The sequence below is a fragment of the Rattus norvegicus genome, chromosome 13 (genome assembly GCF_036323735.1).
Source record: "Rattus norvegicus strain BN/NHsdMcwi chromosome 13, GRCr8, whole genome shotgun sequence".
Classification (NCBI taxonomy): Eukaryota; Metazoa; Chordata; class Mammalia; order Rodentia; family Muridae; genus Rattus; species Rattus norvegicus.
This window is the reverse complement of record NC_086031.1, coordinates 15836164-15858098: the sequence shown is the minus strand read 5'-3', so window position 1 is coordinate 15858098 and position 21935 is coordinate 15836164. Positions and strand designations below refer to the sequence as shown.

Sequence of the window (21935 nt, the reverse complement as noted above, 5' to 3'; positions counted from 1 at the left end):
AGGTGGAATGGAATCTTCCCCTGAAGATTCTAGCTTAGTCAAACAGTGTGGTACAAGGATTGCAGCTGTGTTTATATTTCTCCCTTCTCCCCAAGCTTATGAATTTAAGATCTTTGTGTAAATGTAACAGACAGTGAATTTCAGCTGTAGAAATTAAGCAAATTGGCACAAGTCAGATAAGGACTGTTATGAGATCTCATTCCCAATGTGAAACCCAAAATCTATGCTCATCCTATGCAAATCTTAATACAGATAAGACAAGAAAATTGATTTAGGAACACAGTGCATCTACACTGTTTTGATAGGGCTTAGAAACATATATTTTTCAGCAGCTAAAAATGCCTCTCTGCAAGAGGACAAGAGTGCCATTTCCAAGCCCCCAGGTAGGGTGGCTCAAAACAGCCCATCATTTCAGTGATGACTGGGATGGTCCAGTGCATCAGTACATCTTTCCTCCAAGGGCATTGCGTATGTGTGTGTATTTGTATGTATGGACACACACACACACACACACACACACACACACACACACATTCAATTAAAATGAATGCCATTACCTAAATGACATAACAGTATAATTCTTTTAGGGAGGTCCTAAGTTCATAGTGGACATAATATTATTTATGCATAGGAACTAATATATTGGAAAATAACAAGGAAAAAGAAAAGGGGGCAGTTTCTTGAGTGAGATATCCTGAGAAGTGCTTAGAGTGGCAAATTTGTCCAGGTTAATCATCAAGAGACAGAAATATACAAGAAAACACAGACAATGAACTTTATACGGCAGTGATTCTGCACTGAGATGAAATGAATGGAATACAGAGAAAGAACCCTGATTTCATCAGCCATGTTTGATTGATTTCCAGAACTGATTTCACAGTTATGGTTCAGAGTCATCACAAAAAAAAAAAAAAAAAAAGTCCCACTTTCTGTTTTGGATGCTGTACTTAAGAAGGTAAGGAGGCCCAGTGAACTAGACTGTTGGGGGGAGGGCGGCAATGAGGGGAGGGTTGGGAGGGGAACACCCATAAGGAAGGGGAGGGGGGAGGGGGATGTTTGCCCGGAAACCGGGAAAGGGAATAACACTTGAAATGTATATAAGAAATACTCAAGTTAATAAAAAAAAAAAAAGAAGGCAAGGAGGCATGTAATTTATTGGAGAAAGACCTCCATTTCAAACAGTGAAATCATCTTTATAAACATTTTTGGTGCTTTTTCCATTCTCAGCTCAGCAATGGCTCATTGTCCCAAGAAACATCTGAAACACAGAGCCACTCCAAAACATTGAATGCTAAGAAGATTGACTGGTGTGTTTGCTATTTATCCATATACTGGTCATCAGAAATTGATAGAATGTCTGCCTCTGATTATTTTCCTAAGGAACAAACTAAAGTATGCCATGACTGGAGATGAAGTAAAACAGATTTCATGCAGCAATTTAGGTTAATATGAAAGTCAGTACCGATATAACGTATCCTGCTGGGTATATGGAAGTTATCCTCATTGACAAGACTGGAGAGAACTTCCATCTAAACTGTGACACCAAGGGTAGCTTTTCTGTTTATTGTATTACACCTGACGATGCCATGCACAAGTTTTGAAAAGTGAGAAAGATCTTTGTAGGTACAAAAGTATTCCCACATCTTGTGACCTATGATGCTCATACTCTTCAATACACCAATCCCCTCATCAAGGTGAATTAAACCATCCAGATTGATCTGGAGACAGGCAAAATAACTGACTTCATCATGTTCAACAGTGGGAAACCAGTGTATGGTGATAGGAGGTGCTAACTTTGGAGGAATTGGTGTAATCCCCAATAAAGAGAGACAGACATCAATGGCAACACCTTTGACACTCAGTTTTTCAACGTTTTTGTTACTGGCAAGGGCAAGAGACCATGGATCTCTCTTCCCAGAGGAAAAGGAATCCACCTCAACATTGCTGAAGACGGAGACAAGAAGCTAGTGGCCAAAAAGAACAGTGGATGAAATGGTGTCTAGGGGGTATACTCTTCCCTACTACAACTTTTCTAGGCAACAAGATAGATTAAACAGCATGATAAAACAAACCAACAAACCAACAAATAAATATTTTTTGGTGTTTAAAGGGTTAAGTTACAGTTATCTGGAAAATTCATTTAATTGGAATGGTGTTTTCCCCTGAAGATTCTAATTTGTCAAGCAGTGCAGTGCATTGAGTTAGGTGTCTGCCACTCATGTCTTAATTACGTATCCATCTCTATTGTTCCACAGCCACCATAAACTTGCAAGTGCTAAGCCCTAGGATACTAAATTTTGTGATAGAATATGATGGCTACTCTTTCCTGGAAACCTGATAATGTTGTAGTCTTTAATAAATATTAATATTTGCAGAAATGGATGACTCCATATGAGCTTAATGGCCTATACATTCAAATGCAGCCATCAAGAGGAAGAGTTATGCAGATTCTAATGAGTGCAAGACTAACCTGTTGTATAAATGGAGTTTTGGGTATGCCAGAGTGATATATACTTTAATGAGTCAAACCTGTCTTGAGATTTTATGACCAAAAAAATGGAAAGATCTAGCTGAAGGATTCTATTTCCCCTCTCTCTTTATTAAACCTCTAGGATATACGCAGGTAATTTTTTTTTTATTTTGTTTTTCCTTCTGCTTAAGATACATCTCGCTTTTGACATCAAACATCCCATGTTCTATTGAGCTTCAAACTACGAACCAAGGGAAATTGCTATTCTAAATGCTTTGATAACAAAACCAAGAAACACAACTAATATGCATGCAATAAGCAGTCATTCATTCTCCATAAAAACTAGCATCATGGGAACATAGGAAGATTTAACCTTGTGTTTAAATTTTTCAGTAATTAAACTTAGAGATAGCTCCATAAGTCAAGAGCTTTCCACACATTCACCAAAGCCCTGAGTTTGATGGCAAGAACTACAGAAAAAAAAATAACAAGCATGGTGGAGCAAGTCTGAATATCCTGCAACACAGAAGTAGAGACAAGATAGTCAGAAGTTGGGGTTGGGGATTTAGCTCAGTGGTAGAGCACTTGCCTAGCAAGCACAAGGCCCTGAGTTCGGTCCCCAGCTCAAAAAAAAAAAAAAGATGGTCAGAAGTTCAAGGTTATTTTCAGCTGTATAGTGAGCTCAAAGCAAATGATAACCTCCATCTTAATAACTAATTTATTCATTAAAAGCAGAAATGTACTTTCAGAGTCATATCCATTGACGTCTCTCTTTTTCAGGCAATATAAATTCTGTGAATACAGTGCTTACCTTATTTGGTCTCCTTTCCTGGTGATTCCTTCCTAGGTATCCTTAGCTCTAGACATAATTCATCACTCTTGTGCATATGTACTGTGATCCTTGATACTGACTGCTACCATCTTCCATTTCATCAAAACGAGTTTCCCATTACTACCCTTTCGATGGCCAGCTCAAATGTCCTGTCTACAAATGCTATTTCTCTAAAAAGACCTCTTCATTTTCAAAACCTTTGAAGATGTGTATGTTAGTTTGTCTTTATGAAGAAATAGAGACAAGTATAGACTCCCACACAGTGCCTGGATATCAAATTCAAGACCCATGACCTTCTTTGAGTCTTATCTCTCTTTAAAGCCAAGTGAACAATTGTACTGTGGCCGATTTCTTATCAAATATAACTTTCCCATTTCCCTCCTTTTTCTATAAGGGTGTTCCCCCTCCCCAACCATCCCCTCTTCCTGCCCACTGAAATTCCCCTACACTGGAGGTTGCAGTCTTGGCAGGACCAAAGGCTTTTCCTTCTATTCGTGCCCAACAAAGCCATCCCTTGCTACATGAGATCTGGAGCCATGGGTCAGTCCATTTATACTCTTTTGTTAGAAATTCAGACTGTTTTCCTTTAAAATTTAATGGTTATAAGACAAGTTGAACTGGAGTTTACTTTGTTTTTCTATGAATATAAAGCATTTGGGAAGCAAATTCATCATGCAAACAAGCTGGCTGTGAGAATTGCTTGAACTCTCTAATATTGAACCAGTCTCAGAACCTCTGTCTATCTTCCAGGATCTGGAGATTCACTCAGTCTCCTTCAATCATTTCTAAAGGCTTGCAGTAGTATCAACTTGCAGTGTATTGTTTAACCAGGTGACCTTCCAACAGGATTTAAAGGCAACAATGTGAATTTTGTGAGAGAATTACCATGTCCTTAATTGTCTGTTTCCCTTCATCATTCATTACATTTTAGTGAATATGTAGCTAAGTAGCTATGCACATGCATCTACACACATATGCACACACACATGCATACACAGAGAGAAACAGGCACACAGAGAGAGAGAGAGAGAGAGAGAGAGAGAACAAGACAGAGAGATGAAGAGATAGAGAGTAAGAGAGATAGAAAGAAGCATTCACTCATGTGAACCCATTCAAAGCCTTTTGTTTTGTATTTTCTAAAATACAATATTGTAACTAGTGTTTAGGTTAGAAGAAAGGATAAACACAGATTGCATGACAATTCTATGTCATTGTATGGGAGGATCTGGAACAACCAACAATTTCAGTGTCTACTAGCTGTCATTGAAACAAAACCAAAGCAATTCCCAGGACTGATTGTGTACTATTTATATGCAATTTTCTATGTGGTCTATCATATATGCCATGAAATGGTAATACATTCTTGCCACATCCATATAGATCTACAAGCTCAGTTGTATATATGAACCTTCATATTTGCTTGTGGTTTTTATATTCCTACATTTGTAAAACTAGTGATAATTTAAGTGAGGAATTGTACTGAAACCTATTTTCTTTATAGAGAAAAACCATCAAGATTCTCTAAAGGAAAATGTCTTTGTCCACAGTATTGGTACAGAACAAAAATGATCAATATAAACTTTATTTTACTTTATGCATTAAGTAGTTACTGATGTTTTATTAAGTGTCAGGCAATTTTCATGGCCCTGAGATATAAACACTAAAAGGCAAGAATAAAAAAAATAAAAACAATATGCTTATATACATGATTGTAGTCAAGATGAGAGAAACCACATAAAGGAAACAAAATGCACGCTCATATTTCTCAAGGTCAATACATGTTAAAAGTGAGACAGAAAATTCAATAATAATAGACAGAAAATCTAATAATAACAACAACAACAGCAACAACAACAACAATAACAACAACAACAATAATAATAATAACAACAAAAACCCCAGACTGGAAAGTTAGTGGATATGGGAACTCTTTTCAGTAGTAGTGGGTTAAAGATTCCTGTAGTGATGGCACTGTGGTCACTGCAGCAGAAAATTAAATGATAGAAAAATTTAGACCCTTTCTAGTTGTGGTAGAAGGACCTAGACTGAGAGTAATACAAAGACAAATGTACCTGGAAAGCGAAAGAAAAAGGTAGACTATGAAGGTTGTAGGAAAATGAGTTATGGGATAATGTTGAGGCATCATTCAAGGACTAGGGACTCTGAGTGTTTATTAAGTGTACAGAAGTTACTAGACCCCTTTATTAAATACATAATTGTTTCCCTATCTGAAGGCTACTCTGAGAGAATGTCAATCAGACTAAACTAAGCACCTCTGCTTTTCTAGCTGACAGACTCATTAGCTCATGTTTTGTGCCTGATTAAATAGAGAAGGCTTTGAGCTTAGTGATGGTAGACAAAATGTTCACTCTTCTTTGTCTACGTTGTTTAACTCGGTCAATGATTGAGAGGCTTAGAAGTCACCAGGAATACATAAGTCCCCTCCACCCCCAATTAAACTGAGCTGAAGATTATTCAGCCCTCTCCATGCCATTTTCCTATTGTCAGTCAACAAGCTTCCCTCCACAGGTATTCATATACACATAGAAAATGCAAAGGTAGAAATGATTCTGACATCTGCATGCTTTCACTATACTATGCTATTCCTGAATCTTAGAACAATGCAATAAAAACAGAATCATTAATGACCACTGAGTTTTTGAAAATGCACCCAGCATTCGTGGCCACCAGAATAAGCAAGTTGAAATTACCCCATCAAGGAGCAGTAGAGATTATCCACTAATGTTGAAAGTATAAATTGGTGCAGATACTATGGAGACTAGTATGGAGATTCCTAACGAAAACCAAATGTAGCTTACACCTAGCTTTGTACTGTGAATACATTCCTAAGAGTTCAAACGGAGTACACTATAGATACTAGTTGATATCTATGTAAATACTTGAAGATGTTTTGTATATATCCATGTTATCTGCCATATTATTTACTGCAGACAAGATATGGAAGGTAGCAATCCACAGATGAATGGATAAAGACAATGATCACTACATACCTAATGGTATTTTATTTTGCCATGCAGAAAAAAAAATATGCAATTTTCCAGAACACAGACACGACTGGAGATAATTAAGTTAGGGTGAAAGAAGGCAGACTCAGAAACATAAATTGCACATGAATTTTCTCATATATGTCAACAAGATTATGTGTATATGTAACTTAATTTATGTATGCATATTTGTGTTATATGCAAAGTAGTCAAAGGAGACTATGCAGAGATATTAAAAGGATGAGAGGAAGGAAGCACAGGACAGAACAGAATATAATTCAGATAAATATGAGCAAAGCAAAGTGAAATGATACAAACGTTTCTTTTTTTTTTATTAACTTGAGTATTTCTTATATACATTTCGAGTGTTATTCCCTTTCCCGGTTTCCGGGCAAACATCCCCCTCCCCCCTCCCCTTCGTTATGGGTGTTCCCCTCCCAACCCTCCCCCCATTGCCGCCCTCCCCCCATAGACTAGTTCACTGGGGGTTCAGTCTTAGCAGGACCCAGGGCTTCCCCTTCCACTGGTGCTCTTACTAGGATATTCACTGCTACCTATGAGGTCAGAGTCCAGGGTCAGTCCATGTATAGTCTTTAGGTAGTGGCTTAGGCCCTGGAAGCTCTGGTTGCTTGGCATTGTTGTACATATGGGGTCTCGAGCCCCTTCAAGCTCTTCCAGTAAGGCAAAGGACACTGTGGTTAGGACAAAACGGCAACCAACAGATTGGGAAAAGATCTTTACCAATCCTACAACAGATAGAGGCCTTATATCCAAAATATACAAAGAACTCAAGAAGTTAGACCGCAGGGAAACAAATAACCCTATTAAAAATGGGGTTCAGAGCTAAACAAAGAATTCACAGCTGAGGAATGCCGAATGGCTGAGAAACACCTAAAGAAATGTTCAACATCTTTAGTCATAAGGGAAATGCAAATCAAAACAACCCTGAGATTTCACCTCACACCAGTGAGAATGGCTAAGTTCAAAAACTCAGGTGACAGCAGATGCTGGCGAGGATGTGGAGAAAGAGGAACACTCCTCCATTGTTGGTGGGATTGCAGACTGGTAAAACCATTCTGGAAATCATTCTGGAGGTTCCTCAGAAAATTGGACATTGAACTGCCTGAGGATCCAGCTATACCTCTCTTGGGCATATACCCAAAAGATGCCTCAACATATAAAAGAGACACGTGCTCCACTATGTTCATCGCAGCCTTATTTATAATAGCCAGAAAATGGAAAGAACCCAGATGCCCTTCAACAGAGGAATTGATACAGAAAATGTGGTACATCTACACAATGGAATATTACTCAGCTATCAAAAACAACGAGTTTTTGAAATTCGTAGGCAAATGGTTGGAACTGGAAAATATCATCCTGAGTGAGATACAAACGTTTCTTAATGAAACACTTTGTTTTTGTTTCCAAATTAAAAATTAAAATCATAATAATTGTAATGTAAAATAATCTTGTAATATTTTCTAATAATATATAATTATAACTCAGGAACTGTAGCATATGTCTGTAAACACAGAACATGGGTTCTAGATTCAGAAAGATACTAAGTTTAAATTCATCTTTTATTATACAATGAGTGTTAAGTCTATTTAGCTGCATAATACCCCATGTCAATTAAAATAAAATAAAATGCTGCTTTTTTTATGTTTTGTGTCCAATAAAAATCCATATGAAAAATCCATATTTTTAGGCACTGAGAACTTGGTCCTTGGCAGGCTTTTCCTTTCTTTAACTTTATTTTTCTTGGATATTTTATGTATTTACATTTCAAATGTTATCCTCTTTCCTCCCCTCCCATACATCCTACCCTCTTTCCCTGCTTCTATGAGGGTTCTCCCATTCCTATCCACCCACTCCCGCCTGAATGCCACTTGCCATGCTTTTCAAACACACTATTTCACTGAATCCTCTTAGGAGTCTTATGACATTTTTGCTGCTGCTGCTGCTATTATTATTGTTATTAATATTAATATTATTTATATAATAATAGTTTGTAAAGTGTTTGGTCTGTATTCTTATAGTTTCTAAGTACTCTGAGACAATTACACTTCTGTCTCCCTTGAAACTAATGTGTGCAATGTATCATGTAAAACCAAAAAGAGAAAGAAGAAAGGCTTCAGAAGAGAAGGAAACAGATATGAAATCTTAGTTATCCAAAGAAAAGGACGACCTGTTCCAGTTATCAACTGCATGTTGACAGTATTGGCAGTTGATGCTGGATGTTAGAAGTGGCCTCAGTCAGTCACATGTTTCAGACATGATTCTCTCATGGCTGTTACACTTATATTTGCTAAATTTCTTAGACAGATATCTTGAAGTACAGAGTTATAAGAAATGCCTCTTTTTGGTTCCTAGAAGACAGTCACTTTCATGGCCCATGCAGAATAGGAGAAAAGTATGTTACGTAATCCTAATTGGAAAAGTATAAGAAAGATTGTATATTGAACCATATTCTTTTTTCTTTCTTTCTTTGTGAACTAACTTCAGAAAATGCAGCTAATAAAGGACAGAACTCAGAACTTGAGTTTTCTATTACTCCAGTTCAAAGTATTTGAAATCTTCTCAGTTATTGATGAGCCAATTATAATTTAGTATTTAGTATGTCTTTTTTTAGAGACATAAATAGAAGAAGTTTATCGGATTTTGCCATATATCTTTAAACATAGACAAGTGTGCCATTCAGATGTCTCAGCAAGTAAATGAACTGCCTAACAAGCCTGACATCTTAATTTGAATTTCAGTGGCCCAAAGGAATAGTGGAGAGAACAGACTCCTACAAGTTTGTCACATGATTATTCATACACACACACACACACACACACACACACACAGTTTAAAAATAAATCTAGAGATTGAGGATTAATCTAATTAGTTTATTTTAATGTGTATAGAAAAAACTTAATCCTCCTATGATAATAAACTCTTGATTTGCTTGAGGCAGAAAGTCAGAATAGAAGGCAGTGAACATATAAGAGAATTAATCACCGATTCTAAACCACAGATGTGGATACATTGTTTCTAATGGGAAATAAATACCTTATGCAAGTTTAATAGATATATACCTAGATGTATTTAAGTTGTTTTGATCACTAATTATTTAAATGACCAATGGTTATTGAACAAATATGGAAACTTCGACCCTCTATAAGATATAATCAGCATTTTCCTCACTACATTGTGATGGAATGTATTCCTTTACTGTTATGGTTTGCATAAATTTGGCCACATAGGTTTATGTTTAAATGCTTGGCCTATGGCTACTGGTATGTTTAGGAACTGTGGCCTTTGTTGGAGTAGGTATGCCCTTTTTGGAGTTAGTGTAACAGTGTTAGGTTGGTCTTACAGATCCAGATGATTAAGTTCAAGATATATAACTCTTGGCTACACCAGAACCAAGTTTACCTGCACAATATCATGCTTCCCACGATGATGAAAATAAACTGAACCATTGAAATTCTTAGGCATCCACAACTAAGTGTTTTCTTATATCAAAAGTGTCTTGGTCATGACGTCTCTTCACAGCAGGGAAAAAACAAACAAACAAAAAGGAATGAAAAAAATCCATAATTAATATATTTACTTTATATCAAATTTGCCTACAAGGGAAAAAAGCAGTTTTTCAACCCTAAAATACAGGAATAGTAACAAGAAAAGGACAGTAAAATGGCAATCATATAACTGATATTAGTTATTATGTCATCTACTTAGAAGCATATAGCATGTGGTTTCTGGAGCCTGTTATTGTTTGTTAGTGTGGTCTCATGCATTGAAGCTCATTTTTCAATGTGCCAAACAGCTCAGGATGATGTCCCACTCTCCCTCCTATGCACTGGCATTCCTGGCTTGTGACACCTGGGCAGTGATAAGTGGTCTGAGGTTTTTGTGCTTGTAAAGATGCATTCTACTGAGCCATGTTCTTAGACCCACCATTATTTCTTCTGTGATTTAGTGATAGTTAAATGGGTACATGCAGTGCCTTGAGATGGTGTATAATAAATATGCTCTCATTTCTTAAAATAATGTCTTATTCATATTTCCCAGTGAATAGAGTGAGTATGATTTCCATTAGCAACCAACAGAGAGTCATATGACCATAATCAGTCTGTATGAGAGAATTTAGCTTTGGGGCATAATTTTCTTAACTTAATGACATATAAGCTAAATACACTTTAATTTACTTATAAATATGGTCCTTCTATTTCTAGAAGTATTGTTGAGATAAATACAGGTTCCCTTCTGACTCCAGTTAACAATCTAACTTAATTAATGTAGCTACATAGCTTATATGAGTACATGGCACCCCCTCATTTGCTGAATTTCAGTTCAAAACATAAAACCTTTTCTTCATTTCCATTCCCCATTGAGTATGTCAGTGGATGCTCACGCTTAGAGTTTTCTATTTCCACTGATGCAACCTGCCTTGCAAACCTCCCATCTCCCCACAGTGGTACAGTATAGTATACTTAAATCCTTTCTTGCACCAATCTATATCCCACCTCCTTCCTTGCAGACAAATACACTTTCAAAATTATATTATAGAACTTGGTTTAAAATTTTTCCCTATGTTTTCAAAGTAATACCTTGACTCTACATGGCCTGAAGAATTTTGACTGGAGGAAATTGTATTGTCCAATTCTCACACAAACCCATTCTGCATTGCTCCACTTCTGTCTCCTGCTAAGATTAGTCTACTCATTCTTTTTGGGCACTCATGGAAGGAGAACTCCTTGGTCCTGTCAAATGCGGACACCCCTAGTGCAGGGGAATTTCACATGGGGTGAGGGGAGCAGGAAGGAGGAGTGGTTGTTGAGGTGAACACCCTTGTAGAAGAAGGAGAGGAGGATGGGATAGGGGAGTTCTGTTTGCAAAACCAAGAAAGGGAATATCCTTTGATATGTAAATAAAAAATCCAATAAATGAGAAATAAAATAAAAGGAAATGGAGATAAAAAAAGAGAGATACAATTACCATTTGTATGTTGTTCTTAATCAAAAAGGCAAGATTATAACCATTCCCACAATTTTGAGCCAAGTATGAAAAAAAAAGTTTTAAATACTCACCAGAATGTTGGACTCTGGCTAGTTCCTTCTAGGGTTCCCAGAAAATGGCAATAAGTCACATTTTCCAGAGGTCTATAAAGGCAAATTCTTATAGTTATGTATTTTTTCAGGTCCAGTCACTGTAAAGAATATATTCTGACATATTTTCTTTGTATGTACCTCCTATTTACATGTGATTAATCACATCTGATGCAGTTGCATCAACAGAAAGCACAGGCTGATTTCAAGTGTTCTCAATGAATTTCTGTCTTATTTCTTGAATTGCAACTTAACTGAAACTAATCTTACAGTTTAGCTAGACTAGATGACCAATGAGGCCTTGGGATTCTTCTTTCTATGGTTATAGGAGTCAGTACCACACCTGCCTTTTTATGTATGTACTTGGTGTTGACAGACTGCTCATGCTTGAACAACAAGCATGTCACCCACAGCAAGCATCTTGCCTTCTGTGAAATCTCTCCTGCCATAATCAGTTTATTCTCATAATTCAAGGCAATGTGTGTTTTCTTTTTGAAACTAGACTCCAAAGACTCTTTGTAGTTACTCAGAGAAGGGCCAATAGCTCCTGAGGTCTCTGTGTGGATCCCATCTTTCTAGGTCCTCACAGACACCTATCTTTTTTTATATTTTATTGGAAGTAACTTAATGGGTTAATTCTTAGAGATGATTTCATGTGCTTGCCAGCAATTTGTACACATGCTTTAGAGAAATGTCTCTTTAAACTTATTCATTCTTTAAACTCATTTGCCTTTTATTCCAATGCTACACACACACACACACACACACACACACACACAATCTACAGTAGCTACTATATACTTCACATACATAATGACTGAAAATATTCTCCCCATTCTAAAAATATTTGTCTCAATTAATATAAACCTTGACATAAAGAATTTAACTTGATTAATCCATTTTTTATTTGTTTTGTTGTTTGTACTTTTGATATCAAATAAAATCAACTTTAGAGCATTTGGATTTTTGCTTCTAGATATACTGTGCAGGGGTTTTATATTTCTTGATCCTTCTCTATTTGAAAACTCTGTATAAGTATTATTTTCTTAGCAAGCTTTCACAATTAATCCATTTTAAAAAATAATCACTTCTTGGCTCACCACTCTCTAGACCCCTCCCTTTCTATGTCCTTTAGCTCTGACTTTCATATGGTTTCTTGACGGCTCACATATGATTGCAGGAATTCTCTGTGAATGATCTGTTTCACTTCCCTTGCCTACAACAGAGCCTAGAGGCAGAGGGTTTTCAGCACACCAGGGAAGCCTGCATCTCTGCCTGTCACCAGGCCCCGATTAATCCTTTGTGTGTAAGCAGATCTGTGTACCTTCTCTTGCCTGTCCTTGTCTCATACTGCATCACTGCTATAATTGCTGGATTGTTCAATGTCAAGCAATATTTAGAAAGGTCCCATTCTCTCCTGTTGCTAACAATAGTTATAGAAGCATCGTTCTGGGATTTTATAGGACATTCTAAATTTAAAAATAAATCTGTCTAAAATATTTCTCTCAAAAATTTTGTATATAAGAACCTGTAGCTGAGTGATAGGAGCTGAGTGATATTATACCAATAATAAGGTCATTTGCAAACACTGTTAGTAGCATCTAATTGATGCTAATGTGAGAATCAAAGAAAACTGAGTGATAAGTCTCAGTAGTAGAACACTTGCTTACTAGACTCTAAATTTCATTACCAGTATCCCAAACACTGTAATTTGAAGAAAACCATTCCTGAGCTGCTGTTAACAAAAAGAAATTTGGGGAATCATCTAATCTCCAAGGTAGCTTAGCATAGATTATTTAATCATAAAACAAAATTTGTACATGTGTGTATGTACATTTGTCTGTGTGTGTGCATGTACATGTGTGGTGTGGTGTGTGTGTGTGTGTGTGTGTGTGTGTGTGTGTATGTGCACACACATGCCAACACACATGTGATATTAAAATATAACGTTAGGTGTACATTCTCATTTTGCACCTTTTTTTTTTGAGGCACACGATCCTTCCTTGTTTTTTACTACATAAGCCAGTCTAGCTGACTAACCCAGGAACTATTAGAAATTGTCTTATCTCTACCTGCAACCTCTCTATTGGAAAACTGTTATTACAAGCACACCCTGTTTTGCCTGGCTTTATAAAAACTCTGGAGACCAGAACTCATCATATGGTTGCACGGAAGGCACTTTATTCACTGACCCATGTTCCCAGAGAATTTGGTCACTATCCTTAAGTATGTTGAGCTTATTGTTAATAACCATGGTGTTATCCTTGCTTAGTGGTCTTCATGCCATATTAAAACCTAACACATACTTGATTGTGCCTCCTTAATATATTCATAGTAGTAATTTCATTTGTGATTACACATGGCAAAAGTCTCAGTTCATAGTAGGGTGGGAGTAATGGTTTGTTTTCAGAAACGCCAAGAAATCAGTGAGTTTTATAAAGTCTCCCTTTCATGTTTGGCGGAACAACTATGCATTTTAAGCGTTTTGAAAACCAGAGATGAAAGAATATATAATTTTCCAAGTATGCTTTATATGTTGGGCCTGTTTTCATATATAATAAGATGGCAATAGAATAATAGTAATATTAACATATTGAATGTATACTCTGTTCTAGAATACCAGGGCAGTTGCAAAGGACATGAAATAAATGAATCTTCACTTATACTATTTTTTCTTATTTTATACAGCCATATTCCAGGTACAAAAATTAGTAATTTTTGAATAGTCACAAAGCAAGAAAGGAAGATGTACACATTTCAATTTAAATATTTCAATTCATAATCTTAAAATATTTTCATTGTGACTGAAATGTGTGGCTGTAGCAATCACCTAAAGGTTTGTTAATGTAGTTTCAATTTTCCACAAATTTATTTACTATAATATTTAATGTAGGGGATTTTAGAGATCTTAGAGTTCAAATACTACCACAATCTAGTTTTAGAAAATTTAACATCTCAAAATAACACCTCCTACATATTACCAATTGTGGTGGTTTGAATGTAAACTATTCCCTATTGGCTCATGTGTTTGAACACCTGGACTTTACCCAATGATGCTGTTTGGAAAGTTTGTAGAACTTTTAAGAGGTGGAATTAGATATTCCTTTTAAAGGAATTAGGACACTAGAACAGTGCCTTAAGTTTTCAGAGCCTGTCTTGATCAAATGGTTCTTGAACATTTCATGCTCCTGCTTCAATATCTTCCCTGTCTGTTACCATGATAAACTCTATTCTCTGAAACTCTAAGCAAAAATAAATCCTTTCTCCCTAATCTGTTTTTTAATGTATTTAACTACATCAGAAAATAACCGAAGAAAGCAAGCAGGAGACTTTCCTCCTCCTACCCTGTTCTACTTTTTCAAATGCTCTAACTTCTTTACTGATGTGTCCTGTTCATTCCTGCTATTAGTTTTTTCTCCTTTTCTCTAGCTCAGTTTAACTAAAAGCATGAACCATTTGCATTCTGTTCAGGAAAGTTTCTCCTGTGACAATCCATTTGAGGCTCTTTCCCATTACTCTTTTATTTGATTCAGTGTATCTGTTTTTATGTAAAGGTCTTTGACTCCTTGTACTTGAGCTTTGTACAAGATGATAGATATGGATTCATATACGTTCTTCTATTCGCAGACCACCAGTTAGACAAGCACCATTTTTGAAGATGCTTTTTCATTCCATTGTATGGTTTTGGTTTCTTTGTCAAATATCAAGTGTTCATAAGTGTGGGGCTTTATATTGGGGATGGAAGTAAAGTTCTCATACATGCCAGAAAGGGCGCTTTCCATCAGCTGTATATATCCATGCAAATACAGGTGAGAGGATGTCATTAGACATTTTCCTCTGTTTATTCCCTGATATATACTGATGCAGTCTCCCACTTGAAACTAAAGCTTGCTAATTTGGCTAGTCTACCTAGCCAATTTACAGGGCTGATCCTGTTCTTTTTTTGTCCAGCACTATGGCATTACGGGCAGGCCATCACAGCTACACAATTCATATAGGAGTCAGAGATCTGGTTCTCATGCCAACAGAGCACATATTTTACTAAGGAGTCCTATGAAGCACTTCCCCTCAATGACATTTAGGTTTACTTTCCTGCCAATTAATCCCTTTCCCTTTGTTATATTATCTTGTTCAGTTCAGGCTCCCACTGAAGCTTAGTTAGCAATATTTGAATAACTATTTTCCACAATAATGGAAATAAAGAATATTTAGTCATTACTGAAAAGTTTTGGGCAGCTACCCTTCACAGATTACTAGTTCTGTAGTTTTGATGACTGAACCATCATTTTATATATGTGATATACTATGGGGCAAATACATTGTAAACAGCCAGCCATTCCAGACTATTCTTCTTTTAATTTTTCCACTAATAGTGGCCTGCATGTTTCTCAAGACCAGGTGTACTAAGAACATCTTGTTTCCAAAGCTAAGGTTTATCACCCATGAAAGACACCATTTGCAAACATGATAGGTAAGTTATCAAAGACAAACAGATTATTAGACACACTACTATGAATTGAGTCTTGGATGGGGAAGAAGCCAGAGTAAAATGTGGAAGCCAAAGTTCCCTGCAATGACAGGAACTATCAGTCTCTGGAAGAGGTTGTGGTCATTCAAACAGAAGCAAGTGAGGCTAGTATGTGCTATCTAAACCCACATTCGCGGGGGAAACTGGTTAAACATGAGACAGAGAGAGACATCTTAGTTATTAACAATACACAAATAAATTATATGGTAAGAAAAAAATGACTGAGCTTATTTACATACCTTATCATTAAAATTAAATATATTGTCTATCAAATATGTGAGGAAGTGTGCAATTCTTTGTATGTGTGTGTGTGTGTGCGTGTGTGTGCGTGTGTGTGTGTGTGTGTGTGTGTGTGTAGAGCAGAGGTTTATGTTCAGTGTCAATTGCTCCTATATTGAGTCAAAACCTCTGATTGAACCTTGATGCACTGATTATCTAGATGAGTGGCCAGCAGTCTCAGGAATCTACTCATCTCAGTGCGGGTCCCCCAGCTTTAGGCACTGGTTCTTGGACAGAAATCATATATTCATTCTTGCAGAGCAAGAACCTTATCTATGGGGCCATATTCCCAGGCCCTCAACTAATCATTTCTTTCTCTATTCAAAGCCTTTCTACTAAGCACTTGTTGTGTTGAGGTATTTGCAGGCCTTGCTCTATGCCAAGGATCTGGCTTTCCTCTTTTTCTTTCTTCTTATGTGGTTTAAAAGTATCAGTGTTCCTATACAAAGGCTCTTGACCATATTGAGTTAAAGCAAAAGGCAGACAGACAGACTATTTGATAGTATGTGCAGACCTCAACAAGTTTGTGGTACTTAATTTCACGATATGTGCAATGAAGGTAATTCCACTTTGGGGGCTATTTTATTTGTTTGTTTTGGTTTGAAATCATTATATGAAATGCTTTTCTTCTTTTTTATTTTAATAATTTTTAATTTACATTTCCAATGTTATTCCCTTTCCCAGTTTCCTGACCATAAGCCTCCTATTCCATCCCTACTACCCCTTCTTCAGTGAGGGTGTTTCCACTCCTGAACTGTCGCCTATTTCCCAGCTCCTAGCCCTGAAATTCCCCTACACTGGAGAGTCCAGTCGTGGCAGGACCAGGGGCTTCTCCTTCCATTGGTGCCTAACAAGGCCATCCTTTGATACATGTACAGATGGAGACATGGATCTTTCCATGTGTACTCTTTGGGTAGTGGTTTAGTCTCTAGGACCACTGGTCAGTTGGTATCACTGTTCTTATGGGGTTGCAAGCCCCTTCAACACCTATCATTTCTATAATTCCTTCAATAGGTACTCCATTCTCATGTTTGCTGCTAGCATTCACCTCTGTAATGTCAAGCTCTGACTGAGCCTCTCAAGAGACAGCTATATCAGGCATCTGTCAGTACCACTTGGTATCAGCAATATTGTCTAGGTTTGGTGGCTGTGTTTGTATGCACACACACACACACACACACACACACACACACACACACACACACACAGGGTCCCTGGATGGGGCAGGCTCTAAATGGCCATACCTTTAGTGTCTGCTCCAAAATTTTTCTCCATATCTCCTTCTGTGCGTATTTTTGTTCTCCTTTTTAAGAAGGACTGAAATATCCGCACAATGGTTGCCTTTCTTGAGATTCATATGGTCTGTGTATTGTATCTTTGGTAATTTGAGGTTTTGGGTTAATAGCCACTTATCCGTGAGTGCATACTATGTGTTGTTTCGTGTGATTTGGTTACATCACTCAGGATATTTTCTACTTCCAACAATTTGCCTATGTATTTCATAAAATCATTGTATTTGATATCTGAGAAGTATTCCATTGTTTACATGTAAAACAGTTTCTATATCAATTCCTCTTTTGAAGGGCATCTGAGTTCTTTCTAGCTTCTGGCTATTATAAATAAGGCTGCTATGTACACATCCCAACTCCGTGGCGTGTGTCCTTGTTATATATTGGAGCATCATTTGGATATGTGCCTAGGAATGGTAGAGCTGGGTCCTCAGGTTGGATTATATCCAGTTTTCTGAGGAACCTCCAAACTGATTTTCAGAGTAGTTATACCAGCTTGCACTCCCACCGACAATGGAGGACTGTCCCTCTTCCTTAAAAACCTTTTCAGCCTCTGTTGTCACCTGAGTTTTTAATCTTTACAATTCTGACTGGTGTGAGGTGGAATCTCAGGTTGTTTTGATTTGCATTTCCCTGATAACTAAGGATGTTGAACACCTCTTTAGTTACTTCTCAGCCATTCGATATTCCTCAGCTGGGAATTCTTTGTTTAGCTCTGTACCCATGTTTAATAGGGTTATTTGTTTCTCTTCAGTTAAACTTCTTGAGTTTTTATGTCTTTTGGATAATAGCCCTCTATCAGATGTAGAATATGTAAAGATCTTTTCCCAATCTGTTGGTTGCCATTTTGTCTTAATGACAGTGTTCTTTGCCTTACAGGAGATTTGCAACTTTACTAGGGCCCATTTGTCGATTCTTGATCTGAGAGCAAAAGCCATTGGTGTTCTGTTCAGGAAAATTCCCCCAGTGTCCATGTGATCGAGACTCTTCCCCAATTTTTTTCTATTAATTTGAGTGTATCTGGTTTTATGTGGAGGTCCTTGATACACTTGGACTTGAACATTGTATAGGGTGATAAGTGTGGATCAATTTTTCTTCTACATGCTGATCTGAAGTTGAACCAGCACCATTTGTTGAAAGTGCTTTCTTTTCTTTTCTTTTTTTTTTATTGGATGGTTTTATCTCCTGTTTCAAAGATCAAGTGACCATAGGTGTGTGGGGTCATTTCTGGGTCTTCAACTCTATTCCAATGATCTTCCTCCCTGTCTCTGTACCAATACCATACAGTTTTTTTTTATCACTATTGCTCTATAATACTGCTTAAGGTCAGGAATGGTGATTACCCCAGAAGTTCTTTTATTGTTGAGCACAGTTTTCACTATCCTTGGTTTTCTGATATTCCAAATGAGTTTGCAAATTGCTCTGTATAACTCTATGAAAAACTGAGTTGGAATTTTGATGTCTATTGCATTGAATCTGTAGATTGCTTTTGGCAAACTGGCCATTTTTAATCCATTATTCCTACCAATCCATGAGCATAGGAGGTCTTTCCATCTTCTGAGATCTTCTTCAATTTCTTTCTTCAGAGACTTGAAGTTCTCATCATACAGATTTTCACTTGCTTGGTTAGTCACACCAAGGTATCTTATATTATTTGTGACTAGTATGAATGCTGTCATTTTCCTAATTTCTTTCTCAGCCTCTTTATACTTTGAGTAGAAGAAGAATTTATTTGAGATATTTTTTTTGTCCAGGCACTTTGCTGAAGATGTTTATTGGGCTTAGTAGTTCTCTGGTGGAACTTTTGGGGTCACTTAAGTATACTGTCATATCATCTGTAATAGTGAATTTTTTTTTCGGAGCTGGGGACAGAACCCAGGGCCTTGCACTTGCTAGGCAAGCGCTCTACCACTGAGCTAAATCCTCAACCCAATAGTGAAATTTTTACTTCTTCCATTTTTATGTGTATTCATTTGACCTCCTTTTGTGGTCTGATTGCTCTGGCTAGGACTTCAAGTACTATATTGAATTAGTAGAGAGAGAGAGAAGGAAGTCTTGTCTAGCCCCTAATTTTAGTGGTATTTCTTCAAGTTTTTCTCCATTTAGTTTGATGTTGGTTACTGGTGGGCTGTATATTGTTTTTACTATATTTAGGTATAGGCCTTGATTTCCTGATCTTTCCAAGACTTTAAACATGAAAGGGGTGTTGAATTTTGTCAAATATTTTCACAGCATTTAATATGATGATCATGACTTTTTTCTTTCAGTTTGTTTACATAGTGGATTACTTTGATGGATTTCTGAATATTGAACAATTCCTGCATCGTTGGCATGGAGCCTACTTGATCATGATGGACGATTGTTTTGATGTGTACTTGGATTCAGTTAGCCTGAAATGTATTGAGTATTTTTGCATCAATATTCATAAGGGAAATGGTCTCAAGTTCTCTTTATTTGTTGGGACTTTGTGGGGTTTAGGTATAAGCATAATTGTTGCATCATAGAAGGAATTGAGTAGTGATCTTTCTGTTTCTATTTTGTGGAATAGTTTGGATATTATTGGTTTTAGGTCTTTTATGAAGATCTTATAGAATTGTAAATTAAAGCATTCTGGTCCTGGGCTTTTTGGTTTGGAGACTTCTTTTTTTTTCTTTTCTTTTTTTCAGAGCTGGGGACCGAACCCAGGGCCATGCGCTTGCTAGGCAAGCGCTCTACCACTGAGCTAAATCCCCAACCCCAGTTTGGAGACTTTTATTAACTACTTCTATTTCTATAGGATTTATGTGATTGTTTAGCTTGTTTATCTGATCCTGATTTAAAATTGGTACCTGGTATCAGTCTAGAAAATAGCCCATTTATCTAGATTTTTGAGTTTTGATGAGTATAGGCTTTTGTAGAAGGATCTAATGATATTTTGAATTTCCTCATACTCTGTTTTTATGTCTCTTTATTCATTACTGTTTTGTTAATTTAGATATGCTTTCTGTGCCCTCTGGTTAGTCTGGCTAAGGTTTTATCTGTCTTGTTGATTTTCTCAAAGAACCAGCTCTTGTTTTGTTGATCTTTTGTACAATTCTTTTTGTTTTTACTTGGTTGACTTCAGCCCTTAGTTTGATTATTTCCTGCCATTCACTCCTTTTTGATGTATTTGTTTCCTTTTGCTCTAGACCATTTAGGTGTGCTGTCAAGCTGTTAATGTATGCTCTCTCTTCAGTTTCTATTAGGGGGCACTCAGAGCTCTGCATTTTCCTCCTAGCACTGCTTTCACTATGTCCCAAAAAGTTTGAGAATGTTGTCACTTCATTTTCATTAATTTCTAAAGTGTCTTTAATTTCTTTCTGTATTTCTTCCTTGACCAGGTTAACATTGAGTAGAGTGTTGCTCAACATCCATATGTATGTGGGCTTTCTGTAGTTTTTCTTGTTTTTGAAAACAAGCCTGAGTCTGTACTGATCTGATAGGATGCAGAAGATTATTTCAATCTCCTTGTATCTGTTGAGGTCATTTTTGTGACTGATTAGGGGATCAGCTTAGGGGAAGGTAGCAGGACGTGATGAGAGAAGTTATATTCTTCTTTTGTTTTAGGATGGAATGTTTTTTTTTTTTTGTCTTTTTTTTTTTTTTATTAACTTGAGTATTTCTTATATACATTTCAAGTGTTATTCCCTTTCCCGGTTTCCGGGCAAAATCCCCCTCCCCCTCCCCTTCCTTATGGGTGTTCCCCTCCCAACCCTCCCCCCATTGCCGCCCTCCCCCCATAGTCTAGTTCACTGGGGGTTCAGTCTTAGCAGGACCCAGGGCTTCCCCTTCCACTGGTGCTCTTACTAGGATATTCATTGCTACCTATGGGGTCAGAGTCCAGGGTCAGTCCATATATAGTCTTTAGGTAGTGGCTTAGTCCCTGGAAGCTCTGGTTGCTTGACATTGTTGTACTTTTGGGGTCTCGAGCCCCTTCAAGCTCTTCCAGTTCTTTCTCTGATTCCTTCAACGGGGGACCTATTCTCAGTTCAGTGGTTTGCTGCTGGCATTCGCCTCTGTATTTGCTGTATTCTGGCTGTGTCTCTCAGGAGCGATCTACATCCGGCTCCTGTCGGTCTGCACTTCTTTGCTTCATCCATCTTGTCCAATTGGGTGGCTGTATATGTATGGGCCACCTGTGGGGCAGGCTCTGAATGGGTGTTCCTTCAGTCTCTGTTTTAATCTTTGCCTCTCCCTTCCCAGCCAAGGGTATTCTTTTTCCTCATTTAAAGAAGGAGTGAAGCATTCACATTTTGATCATCCGTCTTGAGTTTCGTTTGTTCTAGGGATCTAGGGTAATTCAAGCATTTGGGCTAATAGCCACTTATCAATGAGTGCATACCATGTATGTCTTTCTGTGATTGGGTTAGCTCACTCAGGATGATATTTTCCAGTTCCAACCATTTGCCTACGAATTT

At 37.3% G+C, this 21935-nt stretch overlaps 1 long non-coding RNA gene and 1 pseudogene across 2 annotated transcripts in view; one reads left to right on the top strand and one right to left on the bottom strand.

The window, feature by feature from the left end:
- Window positions 1–21935, bottom strand: part of LOC103691604 (uncharacterized) — a 67454-nt gene that overhangs the window by 38869 nt on the left and 6650 nt on the right. For both annotated transcript variants that reach the window (XR_005492384.2, XR_005492385.1), the window contains exons 2-3: window positions 11386–11457; window positions 9728–9839 (exon numbers count right to left, since the gene is read on the bottom strand). This is a non-coding gene — a long non-coding RNA (uncharacterized LOC103691604). The remainder of the gene's footprint in view (window positions 1–9727; window positions 9840–11385; window positions 11458–21935) is intronic.
- Window positions 1235–2104, top strand: Rps4x-ps11 (ribosomal protein S4, X-linked, pseudogene 11; annotated as a pseudogene).